Raw genomic sequence first — 10,693 nt, 5'->3', positions numbered from 1 at the left:
CTTCACAAAGCAATGCAAGTCTCTGACATGATAAATCTCAATACGCAAACATAAGTTATCAGAATATCTCTGTGAAGCTGAACTTCCTGGACTTACAAGGATTTTACAAAGCTTCAAAATAGTTCCTGAAAATTCTTCTTTTTTTCTTCCTACTCTCTCCTCTTCCTCCTCTACCAGCAGAAGACATCATTAGGGAAGCACTTATATGTACATTTGCACAGGAGCATGCAGTGGAATCCCACTGCTATCAGCTGGGAAAACAGCGTGAATTTGCACCAACCCAAACTGCCCCTTTAGCAGCTTCCATAGCAGCCTGTGATCAACTCCTCTGATATGTCCCCATCTGAACCCTGAGCACTGACTTCTTGTATGTGGTTCAGTTTAGCAGCAGGATCAGACCTACCTGCTTGCAAGGTTTGCCATTGACTACAGTAGGCTTCTGGTGGGAGCAGGGAAGATTACTGCTGCAGATTACTACAGATGCAGGCAGAGATGAGCAAAGTTCTGAGAACTGTCAGAAAGGGTTAGTGAATTCTTTCCAGGCAATCACTAAAGGATGGCAAGCTGGGCATGAGCCAGAAATGTGCCCTTGTCATCCAGAAAGCCTATTGTATCCCAGGCTACATCAAAAGAAGGGTGGCCAGCAGGGTAAGGGAGGTGATCCTGCCCCTCTGCTCTGTGCTGGTCCAGATAAGGAGTCCTCGGCACAGGAGTAACATGGACCTGTTGGTAGTGCATCCATAGAAGGGCTACAAAAATGATCCATGGAATGGAACACCCCTCCTATGAGGACAGGCTGAGAGAGCTAAGGCTGTTCAGCCTGGAGAAAAGAAAGCTCCAGGAGACCCAAGGGTGGCCTTTCAGTATTTAAACAGGGGCTGTAAGAAGGAAGGGGACAGACTCCTTACTAGGGTCTGTTAGGATAGGACAAGTGGAAATGATTTCAAACTAGAACAAGATATACTTAGATTGGACATAAGGAAGAAGTTTTTGCACTAAGGGTGGTGTGGCAGCGGCACGGGTTGCCCAGAGAGGTGATGGATGCCCCATCCCTGCAGACACCCAGGCTGGATGGGGCTCTCAGCACCTCATAGTTGTAGGTGCCCCTGTTCATTGCAGGAGAAATGGACTAGATGGCTTTTGGGCATCCCTTTCAATTCAAACAATTCTGTGGTTCTATGCTAAGCCACAGGGACAGACAGGCACCCCCAGAACAGCACAGAGGTGGCAACTGAATCCCTCCACCTGTGTCTCTTTTCCAGAGACAGATGTTGCCAGACAGAAAGCCAGCAGTCAAATAGGACACTTGTTCAGGACTCCTTCTTGTGTTTTTTTTAATTCTCCCATAGATAGAGTTGTACTTTATAATTCAGTTTCTCCACTGTCCAATTATCTACAGACAATTTAGTCTTAAGTGGATTATAATAGGTTCTGCTTCAGTTTAGCCAAGACAGACTCGTAGATATACAAGGCCAGCCGCAAAGGGGTGGAAGATTGCAGAAGTATTTTCTGGGTCGCTTCTTTTTCTGAGTTTCCTACAGTATGCCCAAACATATTGTAATCTGAGCTTTTTATGTTCAGCACATATCCAGGTCTATCTGAGACAAAAATTTTTACTTCCATGCTTCTTTCAGTGTCTCTGAGATATGAGCAATTACCATCTTGCTCCTCTTATTGGGTTCAGAAACCCACCTTCTCACTTTCAGACCTCCCAACATCTCCATTTCTCCCATTTTTTCTTGATCAACATGGAAAGACAATGCTCTTTACTGACCAACTTATCTGATGTACAATCAAGCATAAGAGCGTGGGTTTTGATTGTCTTATTTTTACCTTTTCAGTGAAGAGGACATTAACCTGGGGGAAGATTCTCTTTGAGTGCCTTTTAAATGATGAGTCTATACTCCACATTTCAGCCAGTGTGATACTGCGTGTGCCTGGAAATATACCAAAAGAGGAATAAACTGAATGTATTGAGAGCTCAGTTATTACTGTGCATCGATAACACAGACTTTAACTTCTCTGCACTTCTCACTTGCAGCTTCCTGTATTATTATAAAGTCCCGATTGGCTTGTACAGAACACAGTCCGGTACTTTCCTCCAGTTTAAAATATACTTGACTTTTATAATGCCATCAAAAGCTTTGAGGTTTTCTGACAAAACTCTCAAAGCCTTGCTTCCTGTTCTGATCTGCAGACAGACATCAAATTCACAGCAGAGACACAATTGCACCAGCAAGCCTTCAGTTTCTATTGGGTTTATGTGTTTTAAAGGTGTTCTTTTTTCCCATTTTTTCTTTCCTACTATGCACCATTACCTCTAGCTGGTCTGAAAAAGAGCACCAAAGTAGCTTTAAACCCTTGTCAAGTGAAGGAATGCTTTCAAAGCACTCATTGACAGACATAGATATGCTGCTGGAGCCCTGGAATGCCCCTTTGCATTAACTGGTTTGCTTTTTGCCATCATCTTTCTACCAGAGGTAAAAGTCTGCTGCTGTGGGATTCCAGTGTGGCAATTGGCACTGCACATCAAGAGCCAGAAGAAATACAGGTAAATTCCTTCTGCCAGACTGTGGGAGTAGCATGCCTGATCCATGCACATCACATGGGTTCAATACAAGAAGTTTCTTATAGATTTGGGGTGTCCAGCCAGTAAGAGCACCCTGCTGGGTAGGTATGCTGGATGACCTGAGTCTGGCATCCTGCTAGCAGAGACACACCTGGAGCTTCCCATGGAGACCATCTGAGTTGTTCACAAACAGCTATTCTGGAGAGCAAGTATTCTATTCCCTCTTCAGGTTTCTTGAATTTTCTATTATCCCCAAATAAATCCTGGATTATAACCCCCTTGGTGGAGTACCTCTCCCTAGAGCTAGAAATATGGTGATTCTCTGAATAATGGAAGGACCTTGGCAGTAACTGCCACCGGATAATATCCATTTCCTCCTACTAAACAACTCCATTCCCATCATAAAATATCCTTAGAAGGATATTTTTCATTTATATAGTTGTGCTGCCTCCAAGGCCAACCAGTCAGACAGGTCTACAGGTTGCATCCTTTGTTTCTAAGATGAGTTTAGCTTGATAAATCCCAACAACCCAAAGGCACAACTAAAAATCCAAAGCATTATTAAAACCTTTGCAAAGGATTTAACTTCAAGACAACATGCTAGTGTAGTCAGTGGGTTAACACAGGCTAAGCTGGCTTTCACTGTTTAGCATCTGGCATTGGCTCTGCCTACCTTGTTGGTACTTTTTACATTGCAGATGTCCTCCTAATTATACCTTTGAAAAAATCTATCAATTTATCTTTGCCCACACCCTTTTTTACAGCAAACAACAATGCCTTTCAGTGACTGTTTTGCTATAATTAGACCTGTTTTGCAGAAGTCCATGGGCTGCAAAGAGCTAAGGCTCTCTAGTCTAAAAGGTAAATAAAAAATTCAGCACCATTCTATCAGTCTGATTCAGTTGGACTGGGTGATCCTGGAGGTCTGATACTGACTCCAGCAAAATAGCCAAGCACACAATTTTTCATAAAAGCTATCAGTGTTGCAGGTCTGTTTCAATAATATGAAGCATTTTGCTGGGCACCAACACTTGGGCCATGGTAGCAGAAGATAAATAAATCAATAAAATGCTTGATAAGTTTAATTAAAACTGTTAATGTCAAAATGGCAAAGGCAATAACCATCAAGGGAATGTCTTAAGTGATGGTCCGGTAGGCAAGGAAACCCTTCAGGCATTCACGACTGACAATCAACTCACAGCTAGCTTGCAGCACTACATTTTGGCCAAAAAATAAATGCACGATTTGGATGTAAAATAGACCTGTATGACATCCATGCTGGCAACCATGTGACTCCCGCTGATTCAGTGTACTCAGCTCTGATGTCAGGAACTCATAGGATGACTGAAGAGTTTTTTAAAAGTGCCTGATTAAGAACCCTGCCAATCACTCCAAATCGTTTCTCACAGAAGGTGAGATGAGAAAACCACAGTATTTTGCCAGAGAATGAAAATTTATCCACTCTATCAGAACATTTTTCGGACAAGAATCAAAGGCTGAAGGCAGAGGTTAGGGAATTTGTCTAGCAACTCCATCAGGGTCGGTCACTTCAAAATTCCTTTGTGGTCAATGGACAAAGCAGAGTCATACAGGACACTGTTCATCTACACCCATTTTTCTACCACTTCCAGTGTTGAGGAGTCACCTATGTTCTAAGATACAGTACAAGAAAAAAGGTGAAGTTTGTGAACAGTGTTTATCGGCCTACCCTGTGAAACGGCAATCATTTCCTTCAACCCAGGGAGGAAGGAGTAACACAGAAACACATGAAAAAACAAAAAGCTATCTCAGTCGTTTTGCAAGCACTGTCAATTTAGGCTTAGCAACTAGACTTAAGGTCTTTCCACCATTTCTTCTTAGCACATTCCCAGTAAGAACTGAGGTCTTTGAAGAAGATACCTACAAAGATCAGACCAGCATCTACAACAACATTCACAGTTGTAGCTTGTGTTTCTGCTCTCCAGTTTCCACCTAGGCATGAGGCAAAGGCCAATGGAAAGCAGGAGTCAGTTGGGCCAGTTAAGTTCCTGCATTGCAGCTTTGTGGGAGGGGACGCTGGCTCTTGTTGCTGTAAATTAGGGAGAATAATTCCCTCATCTTTGGCTGGGGTGGAGTTGCCACAGAATTGCACACCTTTGCTTCCTGAAACCCAGCCAAGGGTTGTTACAGCTCTATATGTGACCTAATTGGCAAGCAGTCAGTGCAACCTGTCCGAGTGAGCTTGCGCCTGGGCCTCTCACTGTCTCAGCAGCAACAGGAAGAAAGCAAAAGAAAAGAAAGAAAGAAAAAAAAAAGAAAAAGAAAGAAAAAAAATCAGCAAGTGATGTGACCTTTTTAAACTCCCAATTGAGATCTGTTCTTCACAGCAGCACGTCACACAGATTCATTGGGTCACCAAAGAAGAACAGCTGCTTACCAAAACTCAAATCCGCTAACAAATGGCTGAAGCACCTCAGGGAGGGATAGTGTTACTAAGAAAAGTTGCTCAGAACAGTGGACGTCTGGTCTACATTGCCAGGTGACAAATTTATTTTACTGCAAGCCGAGGAGTTTTCAGGCCCTTTTTTCCCATGTTGGCTCAAAATTGTTACAAATCAGCTCAGACACCTGTTGCATTTATCAGCTCAGTTCCTTCTCACCTTCATCTGAGGAGTGGAAGAGGAAAAAAACTCTTTTATTCTTTCTTATCATCATGGAAGAATTTCTGTTAAAGAAATAAGAGATCCAGACTATCTCTTCACTTGCTCTTACCCTCTATAGGGACAAATAATTGGTTTTGTAGTAGATCTTTTATTCTCATCACTAATTATCGCTCATTTGCAGCATTGATATAGAATGTCCAACTATTCCAGCTATTCAAAATCCTCTTCTGTTTCAAGATTCATCAGAAATCTACAACTGAAGCTGCTTATGGACAGCAAGCATTTCAAGAACTGTATGGACGCAGCACTGAGGAACGCGGTTGGTGGGCATGGTGGGGATGGGTTGACAGTTGCACTCACATGATCTTGGAGGTCTTTTCCAACCTTAATGATTCTATGATTCTGTGAAATAGCAGAAACTGGCCAAAGGTCTTCGGTCCTCCTTTGCAAGGCTCTTGTATGATACCAGCCTCCTCTCTGCTGTGCACAGAGAAGAGCGGGAAGCTCTAGACTAAGGAAGCAGCTTTCATAGGAGCTTAGATGTGTTCTTTCACCTTAGGAAATAAAAAGTAGACTCTTCTTAACTGAGCTCCTAAAAACTGCTGTGAAACAGGAATAGTTCTGGGGACAGAGTGTAGAACCTCTGGAGCAATTTATTCTTTTTTCCTTTTAACTTCCCATTTTAGTTGAGCATGAGCTGGCTAAAAGCTAAATAGATGCTGAATCTGAGCCCCTACAACTGGAACACATTTGTGGATTTAGCAGCTTAAATTTTCCAACAAATGCAGTTTTATAGCCTAAAGTCTCCAAAGCTGAACATCTCAGACCTAAAGACACTGGGCTTAACCTATGCCCAAAGGTCCCTCTGCACCTGATAGACTTCACAGCTGCTGAGTTTTATTGCTAGAACCAGACAGTTCAAGCTGAGGCCATCAGCCAGTTTAATAAAAGCACAGCAAAATATCCCAGCGGTGACCTATTCTGAGTATCATGTGTTATGGGCATGCTTCATGCCTTATCACAAAGTCATGTTTGAACAGGTCATTAGACTGGAAACAGCAGCTTGCTACACCTGGTTGTGGAGTGCTGAGAAGCTGGACACTCTAAAAGTGAAATCCATAGCACACTGACCACAGGCTCTAAAAGGTAACAACACTTCACAGTCTAAAGATGAGCTGGAGAAGAAATAGGAAGAGGAAAAAGCCTTGGTCTTCTCTTCCACACAAACTCTCTAAAAGAATTACAAGGAGCTGGGGGTAGATCTGGGCATCAGACCACTTATAGCCAGTTTTATTTTGCACAGATCCATCCATGTCTGAAAGTAAAGTGCCTCCTAGAAATTTTTCTACACTGCAAAGTATGCATGTCTTTGTTCCTATTAATTTCTCTGGGGGGTTAAACTATGGACCAAAGGCCTCATAGGGTGGGTGTGTGGGTGGTGAGGGCATGTCAATTGTCACAAATTCTCTCAGACAAAAGGGAATGTAATAGCCAGCACCATAAATGGGGCTGAACTTTTCAAACCAGCATTGGAATAACAAGCACTGGAGAGTTCCCATGCCAAGAGTAAGTTTTGACCCCAAGACAGAATGAAATTTCTTGGAAAATTTAAGCCACTAAATCCACAAACGTATTGCAGTTTCAAGGGCTCAGAATCAACATTTGTTAAGCTTCTAACCAGCTCGCTCTCAGCTAAATGGGAAATTAAAAGGAAAAAAGAAGATAAACGATCCCAGAGGTTCTACACCAGAAGCGCTGGTTGGAGTGTTCATACTCAGATGAATCTGACTTTGCAGAGGGGAACAAGTGGAGGGTATGAGTAAAGTAATGTTTAAACCATGGTACTTAGGGGCTTGCAGAAGAGTGAAAGCTTCCTTGTTTAGCCAGTGCTCTTCATCACTTATGTGCAAAAGCACAGTCACTAGTTTATGTTTCAGCACCCGCCTTTTGGGCCCAGTAGTAATTCCTGGGTTCCCCTGTGCCTTGTTTTGGAGGAAGTGCTGACTTAGCACAGTTCCACCTCAGAGTCATAGATACTCTTCTCTAATGTTGTAATGCCCGGGACTTTTTCTCTGATGCATTCTTTTTTGGCTGAATCAGTTCCCAATGTTTGTTCCCAAGCAGCTGCTCTCCGCAGTCAACACAAGGACCAAGACCGGTCACTGGAGTCGCTTATTCTCTGCAGCCACTTAATAGCTGAAGCTCCTGGCTTCAGCTGAAAAGCTGAAGCTTCCCCTTGGCTTCTCTGTTTCTACACATATGAAATACAATTAAAAAGAGGTGGGCCATAATGCTGCTTGCCAGCATGCTACTCAGTGCATTTGTTTTCCCTTTTCCCACCCTGTTTCCCTTTTTACAACAAAGACCATAAAGGCTGCAAATCAGAGATGATTTCCTGGAGTGGCTTTTTCCAACACCCACCCCAGCAGGGCCCCATTCTGCCATCTACAAATTTAAAACTGATGGCAGAAAACACTCCAAAAAGGGAAGGACCTTTTGGAACCTGGATGAAACCAGGTGTCCAGAAGCCTAGCACCTCATGACTTCCATCACCTGTCAAGGACTGTGTTCGTATCTGCAGTCTGTATTATTGATGAATTTCTTTCTGACTGCGTCATACTAAAAGCAAGTTGACTATTTTTCTCCATATATCTAAGATGTAACTTGTTGAAATACATAGTAAAAGTGTATTTCTGAATTGACAGTAACTCAAAACAGCAAGATGAACGATAGATATTTTTGTTTGTTTGTTTAAATTTACTGATCAGATATCCATACTTTGGTCTCATCTTGAGAAAAAATAACTCCAAAATCTCCTGCCTTCTCATTAAAGTTACTCATGTTCAATACAGCAGAATCCATAATCATCTGAGCAATCGGCAGATATTCTAACTCATGATAATGCACCTTGAGCTTAAGGACAACAGCTTTACAACTCCCCTGGAGAAGGGAGACATTCTTCCAACAGACAGACAGCACCCCAGGTAAATACAGCTGCTATATTCCCACAACTGTCAGAGCAGCCTGTGACTTCGGGGGCACTGGAAGCTGAAGTTACAGGCTGCTCTCACAGCATGATTTATTCTATCCTCACCACCAGAAACCAAACACAGGGAACTGGAGATGGAGCCTTCGATGTGTGCTTTCCAACTGGGTAAGCTAAAAAGAAAAGAAATTGAAAACCATCATGCCCTGTACAGAGTGCTCCCTTTGTGCAGCAGGAGAGACTGGGACTCTCACAGGGCAGCTCCAGAGTGCTTGCAGCTGAGAAGCAGCTTACTGCAGCAGAACAGCCCTTGGAGCTCAGGGCAGCCAAGGCTTTGACAGTGGGCTGCATGAGTCTTCATTTGCCAGAGCTCATTCTCTCTCCTCATGGTGTGGATAGGAGTCACATTCCAGCAATTAGCATGGTAGCATCGGAGCTGCCCAACTGAGACCCCACAGCAGCAGATCTGCCAGCTGGATTCCATCCCCTTGGCAGACAGAAACAGCTTTGCATTGTCACTCGGTTAATAAATGCACAAAAAGCAACTGTAAGGTCGATATGTGAATGTCTCTTAAACTGGAGAATTATAAGGCCTTCCTCAGTCAGATTGTGAGGATGCACGGAAATGAACAAGGGAACTTGGTGGTCATGGCCACCTAATGTTACCAGTTCCCTTTACAAGGCCAGAGGTACTTGCAAGAAGTCATAATTCTGCCTGATAGAAGTTACCATTTCTCCTCAGAGCCACTGCAATTGTCTATCAGAATACCACTACACCATTTTCTATGGGAAAATATATATAGATATGTAGATATGTATGAGGGAAGTGATTGTCCCTCTGTACTCAGCCCTGGTGAGGTTGCTGCTCAATTTCTATGCTGTTTTGTCAGGTGGGATGTTAGGAAAAATTTCTTCTCAGAAAGAGCAGTCAAGCATTGGAACATGCTGTCCAGGGAGGTGGGAGTCACTATGCCTGGAGGTGTTCAAGAAATGTGTAGATGTGGCACTGAGAGACATGGATAGTGGGCATGGTGGAAATGGTCATATGGTTGGACTAGATGATCTTAGTCGTCTCTCTAACCTTAATGATTCTACAACCCTATGAATTGATATAAACCATCTCCAAATTAAGTTTATTTGGATGGATTAGGCTTAAACCTTTTATCTTGCATTTGTGGTAGCCTCAGAATATCTTCACAGCTTCTTGAGTGGGTGGCAAGGAGCTTCCTGGAGCCCTCACAGTGACCTCAACACATCTAGTTTCAAATGGCTAATGTAGCTGAAACAGGACAACCAGGAAAAATTGAGGAGTAAGCTTCCAAAACAGCCATATAAATCCCATTACTTTCCAGAAACTGCCAGTTACAAGCTTTGTGAGAATAGGAATATTGTTATTATGTTTGGATGCTGTTAATAAAAGTGAGTAACAATTGATAGTAGATAGATAGCGGTATAAATGGGAGGTATGTCTGGATGCGGCTTGTAACATTACACGTTATGGGAGTCACAAACGCATTGCTAAGCCCAGCACCAAGAATGTGGTTGAAAAAAAAAGATGGAAGAGGGAGGAGATCTGCTTGATAACACAGTCTAACGCTTTATAAATTGCATGGTTCTCTGTAATTCCACTTGAAATAAATCAAAAAGGCCAAGTTCCAGTCAGTTGAGGTGCCAAACATTAAGCCAATTTAAGCAACCTACAGGTTGTAATTATGGAGTTTAAAATATCAACATTTTCTTTTAATGGTGGAAATTTAGAGAAAATAACCACTTGCTTTTGAAGGGGAACATGTAGAGGTGACAGGCTTCTTAAAAATTCTTTTTGAATGTTTTGAGAAAAGTCGGCATTGATCAGACTTCACATTTCAAAGCTTCACAGAGGAAGGAGCTTTGGACACAGATCTAAGGAAAGAAAGTGAAGTTTGCAATGCATATGGCAGTCCATTAGCATTATATTTTCAACACTTGAGTGAAGTCTGTGATTTCCCGCATATTGGCTGATGAGCTAAAGCATAAATTCACTCTCACTAGTATTTATAGCTGCTGGCATTCAAGACTCACAACGTCTACTCAGGATCTCTTCACATTAAGTAAGTCTTATAATGGGCTGTCTGAGCTACAAGCAAAATAACAAGCCTTATTCTCTCCTTGCATCTTTAGGTCAGCATTTCTGAATTAGTTGCAGTGAGTTAACAACCTTGGTGTCATTCTGTTAGCATGCAAAGGAAAGAGCTCAGACAATGAATCCAGCAAGAAAATGTTGGGTGTTTCTTTTTGTTGTTGTTCAAGAGAACTCTATTCTACATTATTTCTCTCCTGGCTGACTTAATCACTGGAGAAGTTGCTACCACTGACTCACCATTACTTCTAGACCTGTTCTTCTGGGCTTACTGTCCAGTGCTTCCATTTACTATCTCTGAAAGATTTTCAGGTGTATGAATGAGTGACTTTAACCGCTTGGCTGCCTATAAAAGCAAAAAACTAGAGCTTTAGTCA

Source organism: Coturnix japonica, chromosome 1 (genome assembly GCF_001577835.2).
Source record: "Coturnix japonica isolate 7356 chromosome 1, Coturnix japonica 2.1, whole genome shotgun sequence".
NCBI lineage: Eukaryota > Metazoa > Chordata > Aves > Galliformes > Phasianidae > Coturnix > Coturnix japonica.
This window is presented reverse-complemented; position numbering follows the sequence as displayed.